Source organism: Astyanax mexicanus, chromosome 18 (assembly GCF_023375975.1).
Source record: "Astyanax mexicanus isolate ESR-SI-001 chromosome 18, AstMex3_surface, whole genome shotgun sequence".
In the NCBI taxonomy this organism is placed as follows: Eukaryota; Metazoa; Chordata; class Actinopteri; order Characiformes; family Acestrorhamphidae; genus Astyanax; species Astyanax mexicanus.
Genome location: NC_064425.1, coordinates 23,294,622 through 23,312,839, shown reverse-complemented (window position 1 = coordinate 23,312,839; position 18,218 = coordinate 23,294,622). Strand labels below are relative to the sequence as shown.

General features: G+C 40.0%; 2 protein-coding genes and 1 long non-coding RNA gene across 8 annotated transcripts in view; 1 reads left to right on the top strand and 2 right to left on the bottom strand.

Annotated features, from left to right (window-relative positions):
• Positions 1-18,218, bottom strand: part of cadm2b (cell adhesion molecule 2b) — a 321,622-nt gene that overhangs the window by 57,926 nt on the left and 245,478 nt on the right. The window lies entirely within an intron of this gene.
• Positions 1-18,218, top strand: part of bach1a (BTB and CNC homology 1, basic leucine zipper transcription factor 1 a) — a 251,933-nt gene that overhangs the window by 83,210 nt on the left and 150,505 nt on the right. The window lies entirely within an intron of this gene.
• Positions 2,643-3,816, bottom strand: LOC111196949 (uncharacterized). Its single transcript, XR_007425362.1, has 2 exons — positions 3,432-3,816; positions 2,643-3,242 (listed from the first exon to the last, which is right to left on the bottom strand). It is a non-coding gene; the product is annotated as an uncharacterized LOC111196949 (long non-coding RNA).

Sequence of the window (18,218 nt, the reverse complement as noted above, 5' to 3'; positions counted from 1 at the left end):
AATGGCACAAGCAGGGCACTTTTACCTCTTTTCCACCAACAAAGTGCTAGTGCTGGTTCTTGTGGACCTGCAAACCTGCAAATCTTTTAAAGACTGGCCCGTGTTTCCACCTCTTTAAGGAGTTATTCTCTGTGTATGTGAATGTGGGCGTGTTTTAGCTGCTTCTGCTGCATTTATAGCTGAAAATGGCGATAAGATTGGTAAACAACTTTGCACGCCTTTGTGACGCCTAAACGCCCTGCCCTTTGGCCGCTTACATCACAGGTTCACTGGTTCCAGACCAGCAAGATAGTGGGGCCAGAATTACACCGATGTCTGTTCGAGAGCTTGGCACCAGCACCGGCACCATGCCAGTGGAAAAGCACCCTTTGACACTTTTTTTGACAGTACAGAGGGCAATTAATGGCATGGAGTCACTAAGGCAGGGGTGGTTGCCCCCACTGCACCCCCTTTAAGTTCACCAGTGGGTAGAGGTAGTGTGTCATTAGCGGGTCCAACAGCATCCCACATATTTTCAATTGGGCTTAGTGTTTGTGTTCTCAAGGCAAGGTCTTGAGCTGGCAGCAGTATGTGGACGAGCATTGTCCTGTAGGAATGCTCATCCTGTAGGATTGCATGTTCTGGTAATATCAGCGCAACAAGTTTGGCATGCAATAGGTAGATAAGACCATCCCCCTTCCCAAAACCCTACTATGCAATTCCTTTCAAACTCTTCCAACTGCTCAAAGTGTTTTTAAACTCTTCTCCAATGCATACTATGCTGGCAAAGGATGCTAATAACACAACAACAGTTTGAAAGCAGTATCGAAATGTTTTATTCACTGCCTTTAATCTTAAAGACCTCAGATCCAGCCACCTTCAAGTTGAAATGTCTAATCTCGCTAATGACAAATTCCTGTGGGTATCTTATACAGCTTACGTTCAATGAATACGTCTTGTTGCTCATTCGCAACCAACTTAAATGTCAGATTTAACAGTCTTTCTTTTAATCTACCACCTCATTAATCAAAGAAGCTCATTGAATTAAGATTTTCTTAACAGCGGAGTTAATGCTGTTTACCAGAAGACTTTTTAAAATGTCACACAGCACTTAACATTTTATTTGTCTGTTAATGCTGTAATGAGTCCATTAGGAATCAATTTAGCTCCGTGTAAGGTAGCAAGCTTTAAAATGTGCATTTACTGTTAATGCGAGAAGAGAGTCAAGGCTGCATGGAGGTTTAGTGCTTCTCAATACCAAACGTGGAGAAAAGCCATCTTCCACTCATTTGCTGCTGACTAATCAAGTAACTGCCACTGGAATAAACAGAGACCGAAATTCGGCTTTCTGTTTATAGAACTAATCTCAGCAGGTTTATCCTCAAAGCTGTTCCACGCTTCACAGCCTGGGGAACGCAATTTGTTGATGTTCATTTATAAACACAGGCATTCGCTGCTGATGACTAGACTAGTCAAGCAGACTTGTTACTACAGTTATTTTACAATTTATAGTCATGGATTTTTGTTTTAACATCCTGCTAAAAGATCCAGCTTAGTATCAGCTTTTGTTGGTAGCCAGTTTAGATGGTCTAAGCTGGACTTTGTTGGACAAGCTAGCTGGTTTTCCAGGTCTTAATTAGCATGTTGATTCTGCTGATTTTAGTTTTTGAGATAGCATGTCAACTTCATGTGAAAGTTTAACGATGAATGGACCAATAAAAATGCTGAAAAATAGCGGCAATTCGATATTTTTAAACTGACATATTGAAAGATATAAGAATATTTTTCTTGTAAATTTTGAATTTTGGCGGACAGCAACAATTTCTCATTCTTGGTCAATCTAGTCAAAAGGTTTGGTAACAGTGGCTATGATGGTCAACCAGTTTGATCTTGCCGGTCATGCTGGTCAACTAGCTTGGTAATTGTGGTCATTATGGTCAACTAGCTTGGTAATGGTGGTCATGATGGTCAACTAGCTTGGTAACGCTTGTTATGCTGGTCAACTAGCTTGGTAATGGTGGTCATGATGGTCAACTAGCTTGATCTTGCTGCTCATGCTGGTCAATAAGTTTAGTAATGGTGGTCATGATGGTCAACCAGCTTGGTAACACTTGTTATGCTGGTCAATAAGTTTAGTAATGGTGGTCATGATGGTCAACCAGCTTGATCTTGCTGGTATTGCTGGTCAACTAGCTTGGTAATGGTGGTCATGATGGTCAACTAGCTTGATCTTGCTGCTCATGCTGGTCAATAAGTTTGGTAATGGTGGTCATGATGGTCAACCAGCTTGGTAACGCTTGTTATGCTGGTCAACTAGCTTGGTAATGGTGGTCATGATGGTCAACCAGATTGATCTTGCTGGTCAACTAGCTTGGCAATGGTGGTCATGATATTCATCAAGTTTGATCTTACTGGTCATGTTTGTAACACCCTGCCTAACCACTTATGTATTAAAGGCAGGGCCCTGGGTCCCAATGATTATTGGTACAGACTAATGCATTTCAAATTTTGTATAAACAAAATAAGTAGACTTAGTATACTCTATTTTTTAGAAATCTCTCCGTTTCACACACTCAGCCTATTTTAATAGAGATTATTCAAAAAAGGAAAATAAAGAAATATAAATAAATAAATAACCAGTACTTACTGAAATGAACACTCTATTAACCAAAAAAATGAGTTTTAATGCTTAGCTACCTTTCTTTTACTCAGATTATTGTATGAATTTTGGAAAGTCAGGTATCACAGTTTTAAATTACAAATGAAATGATATTAGAATTATTGTGTTGCAGATTATTAACAATTTAGTTACCCAAAATATTATCCAAAAAATTGTAAATAACAGCTCTGAACAAATAAACAAAGAAATACCTAACTTGTGGGCCCACACACGCACACTCACACACACTCAGAAAAGTAATAGAAAAATAAAAGAAACAAAAAGTTGCAGGCCTGAGTCGTGGCTTGGGTACGTTGAGGCTCAAAACTTTAATAGCCGCTTCACTTACTTAAAGTAAGCAAAATAAAATATTTGTTTGTGCACACTCAGTACTCACGACCTCTCTAGAGAATGTTCTGGGTGTCTGGTGAAAGCAGGACAACGTAGAATCAGTGAAGATGTAGTTTAGGCAGTCTAGTAGAAGTTTAGGGTGAGAGCGATGCTCATGGAATGGTGGAACAGCCAAGAAGTCATGAAACAGCTTCCTCGTCAGCTCCCAAGCTCTATGTAGCTCACTGGGCTCGTCAGAAACACTGTCCGTGTCCTGTATTCACATAATTAAGCTTAGCTAGGCAGGGTTTAACCATATTTCAAGCACAAAAGCAGCTACAGATCATATTCAGTGTTACTGAGTTAGCAAACACACACCATTTTGACTAGCTTACAAACAATAGAGTGTAAAGAGTTACTAATTGGACAAATCTTATATAAATGTGAACAAATCCCAATTTACCTCATCAAAGATGTCACAGAAAGTCACACAAGTGGTTTAAACTGGCCGTTAGCCACATTTTGGACTTATATTGAGCACAAACAGCTCCTGTGCTGCATGGCTGACTCTGCTTAGTTCTCTCTCCTTCTCTCTCTCTCCTGCTGCCCCCCTGCTGCTCACAACGCAGCTGCTAGCTCCACCCACTTCTCAAGAGTTCTGACTGACAGGAAAAATAACCAATTATCTTGCTCCAAAAATATATATATATTTTAACAGAAGTTTTTTAACATGAGTAAACACAATTATTTATTAACTACCGTGAGTGAGCACAAAAACTTTTATACAAATAAAAATGAACTTGTTTTTAGGATTTTCTTAATTTACATAACTTGAAAATTAAACAGGGCTACATGTTGATCAAGTAGCTTGGAAATGGTGCTTATGTTGGTCAACTTGTTTGATCTTGCTGGTCATGCTGGTCAACTAGCTTGGTAATAGTGGTCATTATGGTCAACTAGCTTGGTAATGGTGGTCATGACGGTCAACTAGCTTAGATCTTGCTGCTCATGCTGGTCAATAAGTTTAGTAATGGTGGTCATGATGGTCAACCAGCTTGGTAACGCTTGTTATGCTGGTCAACTAGCTTGGTAATGGTGGTCATGATGGTCAACTAGCATGATCTTGCTGCTCATGCTGGTCAATAAGTTTAGTAATGGTGGTCATGATGGTCAACCAGCTTAGTAACTCTTGTTATGCTGGTCAACTAGCTTGGTAATGGTGGTCATGATGGTCAACCAGCTTGATCTTGCTGGTCAACTAGCTTGGCAATGGTGGTCATGATATTCAACAAGTTTGATCTTACTGGTCATGTTGGTCAAGTAGCTAGGAAATGGTGCTTATGTTGGTCAACTTGTTTGATCTTGCTGGTCATGCTGGTCAACTAGCTTGGTAATAGTGGTCATTATGGTCAACTAGCTTGGTAATGGTGGTCATGACGGTCAACTAGCTTAGATCTTGCTGCTCATGCTGGTCAATAAGTTTAGTAATGGTGGTCATGATGGTCAACCAGCTTGGTAACGCTTGTTATGCTGGTCAACTAGCTTGGTAATGGTGGTCATGATGGTCAACTAGCATGATCTTGCTGCTCATGCTGGTCAATAAGTTTAGTAATGGTGGTCATGATGGTCAACCAGCTTAGTAACTCTTGTTATGCTGGTCAACTAGCTTGGTAATGGTGGTCATGATGGTCAACCAGCTTGATCTTGCTGGTCAACTAGCTTGGCAATGGTGGTCATGATATTCAACAAGTTTGATCTTACTGGTCATGTTGGTCAAGTAGCTTGGAAATAGTGCTTATTGATGGTCAACTTGTTTGATCTTGCTGGTCAACCAGCTTGGTAATAGTGGTCATGATGGTCAAACAGCTTGATAATGGTGGTCATGAGGGTCAACTAGCTTGATCTTGCTGGTCATGCTGGTCAAGTAGCTTGATAACAGTGGTCATGATGGTCAAACAGCTTGGTAACGGGGGTCATGCTGGTCAACTAGCTTGGTCTTCCTGCTCATATTTGTCAGCAAGCTTGGTCTTTTTGGACATGCTGCTCAAAAAGCTTAGTGATTCTGGTCATGCTGATTATCTACTTTTGTCAGGTTGATCATTCTTGTAGACCAAATAAACCATCAAATCCATATCCTATAATGGTCAAGATCTAAGCTGGTCAATCTGCTTCAGAATACCAAAGAATACCAAAATAAATAATACCAATAAAAGTTTTATGACAAACCTCTCTGCACTTTTCTCCTCTGCACTCAGAGACCACATTCTGTAACTTTACGTTAATAATACACCTCACAGCTGATGGTGGAATATCTAGAAGGGAAGTTATTTCACCAGCTGACTTGTTGCAACAGTGGAGGTCTATTACAGTACCACGCTGGAGTTCATTCACTGATGTTTGTAAAGGCAGACTGCATGTCACGTAGGAAGGTGGAGAGGATGGACGTAAGTGCAGATATTAACCTTAATAATATTAAACATAAAAACTACAGCAAATAAAACAGAAAGCAAACACTCAGAAACAAGAATACTAGTGATGTGTCATTCGCGAACGATCCAGCTCTAAGAGCCGGCTCTTTGAAGTGAACGATTGGAACCGGCTCCACGATGGGAGCCGTTTTAAGATCCTTTTTGGGAGCCGTTTTTTTCCTTCAGTATCTCGCTGTCCCTCCGCCTCACTGTCGTTGTGCTCTGCAAGCACCACAGAGCCGACAGTTTTTTGCCCTCACTCCTCACCAACTGCCTTATTGTCTCCACTGTCCGCATGTCAAGCGTGTGCTCCACACATCTGACCAATCACAGGCAGCTTTCAATCACGTGACGGGGAAACACTGAAGAAAAAAATTGTCCACTTTGTTATGCAGTGTTTTTAGTCATCACAAGTGCTTAAAAATGTCAATAATGAAACAAAATAATAAATATTATAAATATTATAAAATTAGGTTTAAGCTATTAATTAATTAATTAATTAATTAATTAATGTAAAAATTATATATGGGGAGCCGTTTGGGAGACGAAAGAGCCGGCTCTCCACAGTAAGAAGAGCCATAAGAGCCGCATCTCAAAATAGAGCTGAAAATTCCCATCACTATAGAATACAAGACTGAAATAACTAAAATATAGTGATGTCAAACTCGAAACGCGGAATCGAGCTGAATCGATTCATTTGAATCACGGTGTTCCGAAACACTGTTTCGAAGTCCGTATCAAAAGAGGAAAGCCACGTGACTGTTCCTAAAACGGGTTTCGTTACGTCACGCAGTTTCGAAACGTTTAGAATCTTTTTGCGCGTTTTAGTCCACGCTTCAGTTCAAGCAGCTGGTCTGAGATCAGAATGCTTGGTCTCATATCTGCCCAGAGGAAAAGAAGACCCTATGGATTACTGGCTCAGACACTCTGCCGTCTTTCCTCATTTGTTTCAATTAACAAAAAAAAAATCTCTCAATTCCAGCAACCCAGCAGTCCAAGCACTGTGGATCAGATCCTGTTTATTAATAAAAACAACTGATTACTTGTAATGTTTAATACATAAAGTATTACACAAGCATTTCCCTACATTGCAATGTAAAATGAATAATGTCAGCTATATAAATCCACTGACTGTGTATCATAATGAAAAATACATCTTAATGACATCATTAAAACAACCCTGTTCTCTGCAAAATGATGTTTTCATGACTCAAATTCATTTAGGGACACTACATGCTATGGGGGAATATTTCTTTAATTTTTCATAAAAAAACACATCACTTCTGTTTCTGTTAAGAAAAAGTTGTGGATTTAGGCCCTGGTTGCCCACTAGATGTCACTGTGGCGTGTGATGATTCGAACGTCTCACAAGATCGAATCATTTTCCGAATCAATTGGTTCATTTGATTCGATCTCCCAAAAGCCCCACTTTTGCCATCACTACTAAAATAACAAAGATGACATCAAAGAATAATCAAAACTAAGAAACCAGTAATACTAGAACCAAAAAAACCAACCTAACACATACACAGCAAGGTAGCACACAAAAGACTCCATACTGAACACTGAAACAGAGGGGCTTAAATACACAAGGAGGGTGATGAACACCTGGGCCAGGAAAACGAGAGGGGCGGGGTTACAAACAAGACACAAGGTGACAACACTAATGGCTAGGTCGGGGCTAGGGCGGAAACAGGACAATAACAAAACAATGCCATGTGCTTAAGAAAAGCACATGGCTGTGAACACAGACAGGAAAACAGAGGGCAGAAGCGCATAGAACCAAAAGAGGAAAAAACACAGGACAGACACAGGTTAAGGTGTGACACTGTACATCTATGACAATGAGAGTGAATGAAAGAGCTGAATTCAAATTTTAAGAGGTGTCCCAGTGTAGCCTGCTCCCATTTTTGTTCATTTTGAGTCTTTAGAGTTTATCAAACAGGGTTTAAGCCTAGTCTGGGACTACACAGCATTTTAAACAGAGATTTTTCATTGAAAGTAAAAAAAAATAAAGAAAATACATTACATACGACTAGTCTACTTCCTGTCTGGGACACTGAACCTTGGTGTACCTCAGAAGAATCTTCACAGGTCTTGTGAAGTCCATGTTTTCATAGGTCAGAGCTGTTTTGCTGGGACCAATAGCATCCTAGATTGCCATATATTGTTATAAGGTGATGCCTCATTGTTTCATAGCAATAATAAATCACAATATGTTTTTTTTTTAATATATGAGATGAGTTTAGCATTGTACAAATGATACAACCTATTATACACTGCAGACACGGTCTACACAAATTAACACTGATATCCATCGTGGTAACCTTGACGTTATACAGTGTAGCACAGTCATTAGGGGGCAGGAGGAGGTATGCTGCTCCTCAGGTACTCCTTTCCAGTCCAGTGCTAATACAAGGAAGTGCACATGGAGATGAGTCCCCTGACAAATGCTGATGCTAAGCGGAGGTGATGCGGGAGGAACAGTTGATCCAGGTACATTACCGTTAAAGCGGGATGCAAATGCACTCGAGCCCGCTCCCCTAAATAGGCTATTGTGTGTTTATTGTTGTGGCGCGTGCTAATGGAATTTTCGCTCATAAAATCTAATGCACCCTCCGTGCCATTCCGAATCTCCTTGACTAATGAACAATTTAACGAGTCCATTAATGCAGTAATTTAGAAGATAACAACATTTTGATTGCCCTGGGCCAATTAAGCGCCCACTCTGCATTTGACCTTTTGCAGTTTGAGCTGAATGCCCCTAATGAATGTCAAGAATTGGTGGCATCAACGCTCCAGATACGTTTTTTAAAGGAACGGATCTTGACCCGACCTCACTCGTGGCGAGCTCGGCCATCCTCAATTAAAGCTCCATATGAGAACCCCAAGACTAGTTTAGAACGGCATATTCATCTGCGTTTACAACGTCGTCATTTCCATGATCAGGCTCATATTTCATCTTAAAATTGCTCATCAATTATTCAACACCTATTACACATAGCAGTAAAGAGGGATTACATCTCTCATTAGGAAGAGCAAAATGGATCTCAAGAATGTTTTGCAGGTGTTGTTTTGCCACAAACAGGACACAGGAAACAGACGAACGGGTAAATCACATTGAGCCGTGCTACGTTCTAATTTGTTTTTCGCGGCCGTGATGAATCATAAGCCGGCTGTGCATTAACAGTGGAGCACTAAGGGAGACATATGGCGTGCATTGATTTTTTTTCTGCGGTGGTAACTCATCATCATGGTTCTTCCTTCAGCGCTCAAGCCCCCTAATGGCCTTAAGGTAAGATGGATGTGTGCGCTTTTGTGCTACGTTCACCACAGTGGTGGACCGCGCCATGTCACGGGCAGACGAGTGCAGACGCCGCAGTACACGGATAAGCCACTCATACATAATGCATAACAATGGAGTGGGCCTGAACTGGGTCCACTCTATCTGTGTCTCCATCCGCTGAGCAGTGTTAGCAAAGTAGCTCGTAGCTAGGCAGCTTTAGCACAGGTTTTAACAAGGAAGAACACCTCCACAGGAAGGTACACACACATTCACACACACACACATACACACACCTCCTGACTCTCCACACGGAAACTGGCACTTTGCTGAGTGGGCTGTTGTCAGATTTAGCCAACGCGTAGGTGTAGCCTCTCCCACACAAGAGATAGCGAGGCCGGAAGGCGACATGGCAGTGAAAGGAGAGTGATCTACTCATCTCTCTCTCTTTCTCTCTCTCTTTCTCCCACTAACTCTGTCTTTTTTTTTCTCTGTGGCTGTACAAGTCAAAGTCAAGTCAAAGTGGTTTTTATTGTCATTTCAGCTATATACAGAGTACACAGTGAAACGAAACAACGTTCCTCCAAGGACCATGGTGCACATAAACACAGTGTAGACAGAACAATAAGTGCAACAGTACAAAAGTGCAGACAGACAATACAACACCATACAGACAAAGAATAATAAATAACAAGACAGTGTGCAAATTTTGCAGTGTGCAAAAAGGACCAGGTGAGGTAGTAATTACTCTATTACACAGTGTGCAATAGAGTCCAGTGAGGTAGTAGGGTTTTTAGTGCTTTCCATTTTCTGGGGTAAGTGGGGTAAGAGTGTGTGTACATGTACAGAAAAACCATCAGTTCAGTCTCTGCAGTTAAGGAGTCTGATGGCTTGGGGGTAGAAGCTGTTGCAGAATCTGGTCGTGCTGGACCGGATGCTGCGGTACCTTCTTCCCGAAGGCAGGAGGGAGAACAGTTCGTGTGAGGGATGAGTGGGGTCATTCACAATGCTGGTTGCTTTGCGGATGCTGCGGGTGGTGTAACCAGCAGTGATGCAGCTGCTCAGTAACAGTAACAGTAACAGTGATGAAGGTTGTTTATGTAGTGCTCTGCGATTTTTCTCCATAAGGCCAGAATGCCAGTCTAAAGAAGAACACTAACCACAGTAACTCCAGACTGCTTAGTCACCATGCCACTGCACATACTGTATTATACACTAGTTGTAAATAAAATCACCTTAAATGCAGTCAATTCTATGTTTTAAGTAAATGTGTGCTGCTGTTTGATTTTCATGAAAAAAGCATGAAATCTCTACAGAATTAAGTATATTTCATCATGTTAGCCAATTTTTTAAAATAATTTTATTTCTGATTTTTCCCCATTTTGGATATCCAATTGTCCCACCCCTTTGTGCGTACCCATCACCGGTGACACCCGTGACCCTTGGAGGATGCGGACAAGCACACGCCTCCTCCGACACGTGTGAAGCCAATGACCCCTTTTTTCGAGCTGCTGCTGATGAATCATTGCCTGAGCAGCTAGCGCGCTCAGCGGAAAGCACAGCAGCCAGGTTCAGATTCATCCACTCACAGACGCCTCGTGCCGCCCAGCGCCACCTTAAGTGTGATGGGGAGAGAGCGCTATCTACCCACCCGCAGAGCTCCCTCTAAGCACCGGCAACTGATGGCAAAGCTGCATGAGCGGGGGTTCGAACCTGCGACCTCCCGCTCATAGTGGCAGCGCATTAGACCGCTGGACCACTCGGTGCCCCATGTTAGCCAATTTTTAACCACTGACATCTAACTTATTTTATTTTTTTTTCCCAAGACTGGCTGGGAAGAGCAAGTGAGGGAAAGTAAAGAAGCTAGCTAGGTGCTAGCCAGGTGCTATGCTAATGGCTAAAAGCCAATTTATACTTCTGCATTGAACCTATTTGTGGCTGGATTCCCTGCAACATAGCATACACATACCCTGCATGTCACTGCATAACCTACACCGTGACTTATGTCAAAACCCTAATGTGCTCAAAGAAATGTAACTAAACGTTGTGCAGCGCAGACATCAGCGGCTGTAATTGGTCTGCTGAGCCTTGTGTTCCCGCCCACATGTTTCCCACAGCGCCCACAGATGCATTAACGTCATAATCCATGCATTGCATCGATGATGTAAACCAACCTTTGCACTACCAGAGTTCTCTCAAACAGAGTGTTGTTCGACTAGTACAGTGTGTGATGAGCCAGAAGAAGAGATAGGACATCAACATTATCTGGTAAGACTCTAAAAGTACTGTAGTTAAAATGCTGTTGTTAAAAGCTATTGTTTAGGGTGCCGAGTGGTCCAGCGGTCTAAAGCACTGCCACCATGTCCAGGATATTGTTGTGTCGAATCCCGGTCGTGCAGTTTGCCATCAGCTGCCGGAGCCCTGAGAGAGCACAATTGGTCTTGCTCTCTCTAGGTGGGTAGATGGCACTCTCTCCCCACATCACTCCTAGGGTGATGTCGATCAGCACAAGGCATCTGTGAGCTGATGTATCAAAACCGAGTCACTGCACTTTTCTCTGATGCTACTCGGCAATGCAGCACCAGCAGCAGTTCAAAAAGAGGTGGTGACTGACTTCACATCAAATGTAGTGGGAGGAGGCATGTGCTAGTCTTCACTCTACTTGTGTTGTGGCATCACTAGTGATGTGGATATACAGCTGAGAAGAGCTGAATGGGTGCTTAGCTAAACTTGGGAGCAAATTAGAAATTAATCTTTTTTATTCTTTTTTTTTACAGGTTGTTAAAAAATTCTAAAGCAAAAATAACAGGATTGTTAAAACACAGGATTGTAAAAATGTATCTGAGCATTCACCACAACCAAGGTCAAAGTTCTTACTATCTATGCAAAATTACACATCATAGTACATCTTAAATTACTCAAAAAAAAAATCCTCTGCACACTTGAAACAGGCAACAGTTTATGAAAGAAAGTTAAATATAGACTTGAATTTCCCTGGCCAAGATATCTTTTTTTTTTTTTTTTTGCTGTGCATGAGAGAATGAACCCAATCAGCTCAGTTATCTTCTCTGATCTCAGTACAATGGAGCAAATGTGCCTGAAGTGACTGCAAGAAAAAGTGTGTGTGTGCCTAAGGCAAGCGTGTCGAAATTATAAAAATGTTAAATCTCCTAACATGATGGTAAATGTCAACTCTTTCATACTGAAAAGTGAAAATGGAGGGCACTGAGAAGAAGCCAGCGCCAGCCAGAGGAAAATCATACACATCCTCTCTGACATTTCACAAAACGATGATTTAAATGTTGGAAAGGGAAATGTTTCCGTATATGCTTTATATTCCACTGTGACATGGACTGGGACTGCATATCCCAGCTTCTGTTCCTGACTGACTTTTTTCAAATTGATGTGCTGTTTGCTGTGAAGCCTTTCAGAGGAGTAACAATAATTCCTTTTGGGCTGTTTGAAATTCAGTTTGAGCAGACAGAGAAGCTATACCCTGACTACAATCTATACTCTTTCATACGGTTTGCCATTTTCTCTTTTGAATCATCCAAACTTCCACAAAAAAAAAAAAAAACACACTATTGGACACAGCTGCCCAAATAAGTTGACAACATCAACACCAACAACACCAATAGCTTTATATCCCACTCTGTTCACACATTCAGATCCCCGGCCTGTACAAGTGAGACTCATAATGACATGTCTATTCCACATAGTGGTGGGAGACAGCTGACTCATCTTATATTCTTATGTCCTGTTTAAACTGTCATGATGACGGCAGTATTGAAACAATGGTATTCTGATGGTTTATTGTGAGACAAAGATTTCCCACTTACAAAAAAAGCAGTCTAGCAGCTTCCTCCACAGTTTATTTCATTTTAACACCTAAAGAAATCATGCGTTATATTGATTAAAATCGTGTTGGTCCCTGCATGCCAAAACAGCTTGGACCATTTGAGGCATGGACTCAAAAAGACCTGTGAAAGTGTTGGCACCAAGACTTTAGCAGCAGACCCTTTAATTAAGTCATATTAAGTCCAGCAAGCTGTGAGGTGGGATCTTTATTGATGGAAGTCCATGACCCTGTTGGTGGTTCACAGGTTGTTCTTTTTTTGGAGATATTTTGGCTGGAATTATATCACTGGATACCATAAACAACGACACAAGACCTGCCTGAGGTTTATGGAGATGTTCTGACCCAGTCATCATGCCATTACTACTACTATTTTTACCCATTTCTTTGGTGCCAACTACAGCTCTGGAAAAAATGAAGAGACCACTTCAGTTTCTGAATCAGTTTCTCTGATTTTGCTATTTATAGGTATCTGTTTGAGTAAAATGAACATTGTTGTTTTATTCTATAAACTACGGAGAACATTTCTCCCGAATTCCAAATAAAAATATTGTCATTTAGAGCATTTATTTGCAGAAAATGAGAAATGGCTGAAATAACAAAAAAAGATGCAGAGCTTTCAGACCTCAAATAATGCAAAAAAAACAAGTTCATATACATAAAGTTTTAAGAGTTCAGAAATAATCAATATTTGGTGGAGTAACCCTGGTTTTTAATCACAGTTTTCGTGCGTCTTGGCATGTTCTCCTCCACCAGTCTTACACACTGCTTTTGGATAACTTTATGCCTGCACTCCTGGTGCAAAAATTCAAGCAGTTCAGTTTGGTTTGATGGCTTGTGATCATCCATCTTCCTCTTGATTATATTCCAGAGGTTTTTATGTGGGATACATGAGAATTCCAGCTGCTGGGATGAATCATCAAAGGACACCATTAGGAACCTCTACTACTCTATTAAAACATCTAAAATGATGATGCCCTGAAATGCATGTGCCCGATACACTACTTCTGTATGTATAGCTCAAAATATGTATATAGGTTGCTTACTTTCGGTCAATTATTTGAACCAGATATTTTTTCTGGAAACCTTTATCTTTCTTCTGAATAGCACTGCAATGATAAACTTCCTTCTGGGTGAAACTATTTCTTAGATGATGTGTGCGTATCAGGTGCCATTGTAATGAGATAATCAATGTTATTCACATGGCCTCTTACCTGTGGTTCTAAAGTTATAGCAGATTTGGTGTAAACACTACGTATGCATATCTTTTTTCTCTTTTTCTCCACTTTTCTCAGGCAGGCACTCGAGGTACTGCTGTGCCAATTCTCCATGCATTCAGCTTGATGAAACAACAGCTACTGCAGTCGATTGCTGCCAGTTCTCTCGCTCAAGGGGGCATGTATTTATGTTCACCTTGAGGCCTGCTAGACCGCTGTAGCTCCACTAAACTAAATGTTCCAACAAGGCTGGAAAAAGAATGGGCTAACCGCATTGTTTATTGAGCAACTTAAGTTCTTGGTTCAGCTCTCTGGTGGATGGATTGATGAATGGGTCGATGAATGAATGGCAATTTTCAGAAAAGAAAGAAAATGGAACATTAGTTTTTGCTCTTAGTGTTTTTTTGGTTTGGATCAAAGCAGACAATGATATACAGTATCTCAAAAAAGTGAATACACCCCTTATAGGTCTTATATATTTCATGAGACAGCACTGGAGATATAACACTCTGATACAATGTAAAGTACTCAGTATACAGCTTGTATGACTTTTGTATAAGTTATCTGTGTCCTCAAAACTCAACACACAGCCATTAATGTCTACAAAAGTGTGTACACCCCTATGTGAAAATTGTGCCAAATTAGCAATTTTTGTCATGTGACTCATGTGACTCATTAGTATTACAAGGTCTCAGGTGTGAATAGGGAGCAATCCTGTTAATCCTGTTAGGTTATTTTGGGTACAATTCTCTCACTTTTAATACTGATTAATAAGCATTAAACTGAAATGTTCTCTCCTGTCTGTTGCTGTGTTTTTCAGGCTCTCCCCTGTGGTTCTTTCCCCACGGGCTCACTTACACATGGCCCTGAGTATTCCTCCCGTATTTCCGCCTCAGTCTTTAGTGTTTTCACCTGTGTTCATTTTATAACTCCACCCCCTCGTTACCTGTACCCAGGTGTTTCTTGTTTCCTGTCCCTGTTCCCCCCGCATGCATTTATAGCCCCTTTGTTCAGTGTGCTTTGTTGGTTTTTGTGTGTTTTACTGTACGTGTGTTAGGTTGTAGTTTTTTCTTTGTTTTCAGTCTTAGTGAATTCTGTGTTTCTTCTATTTACCATGTTTGTTTATTAATCCTCTATTGTTTTTTTTATTTTGGTTTATTTCTGTTTAATAAATGAAATTAAATACTTGCATTTGCAAGACTATTGCAAGTCTAAAAGCTCTGCATCTTTTTTGTTATTTCAGCCATTTCTCATTTTCTGCAAATTAATGCTCTAAATGACAATATTTTTATTTGGTATTTGAAAGAAATGTTGTCTGTAGTTTATAGAATAAAACAAAAATTTAATTTAATTAATTTCCATTCAAACAAAAACCTATACATGGCAAAATCGGAGAAACTGATTCTGAAACTGAAATAGTCTCTTTATTTTATTTCCAGGGCTGTATTAGCACAGTTATAGTATAGTAACATATAAATGAATAAAACACATTTTTAAAATGTACTTTACAGAGCATGGCCTTAAAACTGACTATCAGCACTGTCCAATTAAAGCTGGCATTGTTCTGCCCCTCCTCTCTCTCTGTTGGCATAATCTGCCCGGAGCTTTCCAGTTATTTAACACCAGAATCAATATTCACTCACCGAGTGAGTCATTTTCATTTTCTACTGTCTGCAGTCAAAGTATTAAATCTGAAGACTGAGCACTGGCCAGCTTCTTTATAGAAGGGCGTGAAAAAGTGTGAATTATCAGAGTTCAAACAAGGCCAGATAGATATTGGGTACCAGACGAATGGGATATTTCATGTCTGACATTGTGGTGGCATTTAATATCCTACGCTCCACAGTGTCATGTGTGTATCAGAAATACATGATAAAAGGCAGTTCCATCCACAGTGGACAGTGCAGTGGGTGGTCATGATCGTAACCGTCAGCATCTGGTTAAAATTTTGCATGTGAAAAACGAGCAAGAATCCATATTCAATGCTGAAGGCCCCCAAACACACACAGTTTTCATGCATCTTGGCATTTTCTCCTCCGCCAGTCTTACACACTGCTTTTGGATAAGTTTACACCACTCCTGGTGCAAAAATTCAAGCAGTTCAGCTTGTTTTGATGGCCTTTGATCATCCATCTTCCTCTTGATTATATTCTAGATGTTTTGATTTGGTAAAATCAAAGAAACTCATAATTTTAGGTGATCTCTTATTTGTTTCCAGAGCTGTATATGGCTGTCACAAATGTATAATTTTAATTGTGTCTTCATTTTCCACTTTTTAACATATAAAACTCATAATCTGGAAGAGAACAGAAAGTAAAATTAATTTTCTTACATTCATATAATAGAAAACAGCACAAACTGTACTTCTGGTTGCTGTAGTAAATCCAGCTCACCAACAACAATCAGTAGACGTTATTTCATTAAACGTAGGTCATGACATTACACTTCAGTGTCATGAAATACCTTTGCTAATTAACCAAAATCTAAAAAAATGAACAGTCCTACAATGAATAATGCCAAGGTCATATTAATAAAAATTGGGAATGCTTAGTTGTAAATTATAGTGGAAAAAAAACAACATCTTCATAAAATGAGCATCCACAATATATTTAATTCTCACACTGTTATACATTAATCTTGTGGTTGGTTCTGGATCATGGTGTTATATAACCAAAACTTAATTGATGTCTAGTATTAATACTAGAGCCATTAGGCAGCTGTGTCTGGCATCTGTTTAGCTAAAAAATGAAACTTAATTAACAATTTTATTTTTTTTCTAATTTATTCCCAATTGTATCACATTTTTTCCTTAATTTAGCTGTTTGCCTGGACCAATCAAAGCCCCACTTTTCCCTAATTTCTGACCTCTTTCACTAGATAAACTGTGTGTGCTGGATTGAGTTAGTACATAAACTCTCCCCCCCCCCCACTGTAGCCATTCACAGCAGAATCAGTCTGTACGCTTTTAAACAGATGCAAATTTAGACTGCAAAACAGCAAATATGACCTGAGCCGATTATTCACTTCAGCCTCGCACTCTGTGCCAGTCCTATTATGGCACCTATGGATGTTGATATGCGATGATGTCATGCTCCAGGAGCACTAGGCAGAAATGTAATTATGACGGGGGATTCAATAGCAGGCTGCTTACTAATATGTGCTCCATTCGAGATTAACTAATGTGTTGAATGCGAAAAATAAGCAAATGGATGAAATGAATGAGAAAAAAAAAAGCTGAGAATGGTAATGCATCTACTAATTGTTGATATTAATAATAGGCACAAATAGCTGCCACCTTAATGGGCCTTTCACTAATTTTAATTATATTCTTATTAACAGTGTGACAGGGTGGCAGCGAAGGATGCAGGCTTATTTTAATCTTTTCTGGAACTTACAATATAATTTCTGGGTTTCTAGTGGGTTGTTTTAGAGAGTACAGGCAGAGTACAGTATAACTAAATTACATTGCTATAAATGCGTGTGCGCAGTAGCATTTTGTTTATTTTTGTTTGTTTGGTTTTGTAGATTTTTTTTAAAAATGTTATTTTTATTGTATATAAACCTATGTCGTGAAAGTCACAATATAGTAAAGTAACAAATTAAACTGTGTTTAAAAAAAGGTTGCACAAGTAAGAATGTTATAACTGCATAGGGAGCAGTACGCACACGTGAGCTCTTCTGCTTGTCCGTGCATAGCCTTATTGTTGTTTTATGTGTTTTTTACTACAGGAGTTGGACAATGAAACTGAAACACCTGTCATTTTAGTGTGGGAGGTTTCATGGCTAAATTGGAGCAGCCTGGTGGCCAATCCTCATTAATTGCACATTGCACCAGTAAGAGCAGAGTGTGAAGGTTCAATTAGCAGGGTAAGAGCACAGTTTTGCTCAAAATATTGCAATGCACACAACACTATGGGTGACATACCAGAGTTCAAAAGAGGACAAATTGTTGTCTTTGTGATGTATCAAGAGCCACGGTATCCAGGGTAATGTCAGCATACCACCAAGAAGAACCAACCACATCCAACAGGATTAACTGTGGACGCTGTAAGAGGAAGCTGTCTGAAAGGGATGTTTGGGTGCTAACCTGGATTGTATCCAAAAAACATAAAACCACGGCTGATCAAATTACGACAGAATTCAATGTGCACCTCAACTCTCCTGTTTCCACCAGAACTGTCTGTGTTGTGGTCTAAAACCTTAGACCAGGTGTTTTAGTTTTATTTTCCAACCCCTGTATATGCTATATGTTTAAAATTGAAAAAAAGTTTGTACAGAAAGTGTTTTATATTCTAAAACTTTGTTAATTATATTAGAGTAGATGGGGAGATCAGTTCTTAATAAACATTTCTTCTAAATAATAGGTCTATGCTTCTTCAGTGTTGCAATGTTAATTATCATCATTCTGAACGGATTTCGCTTATTC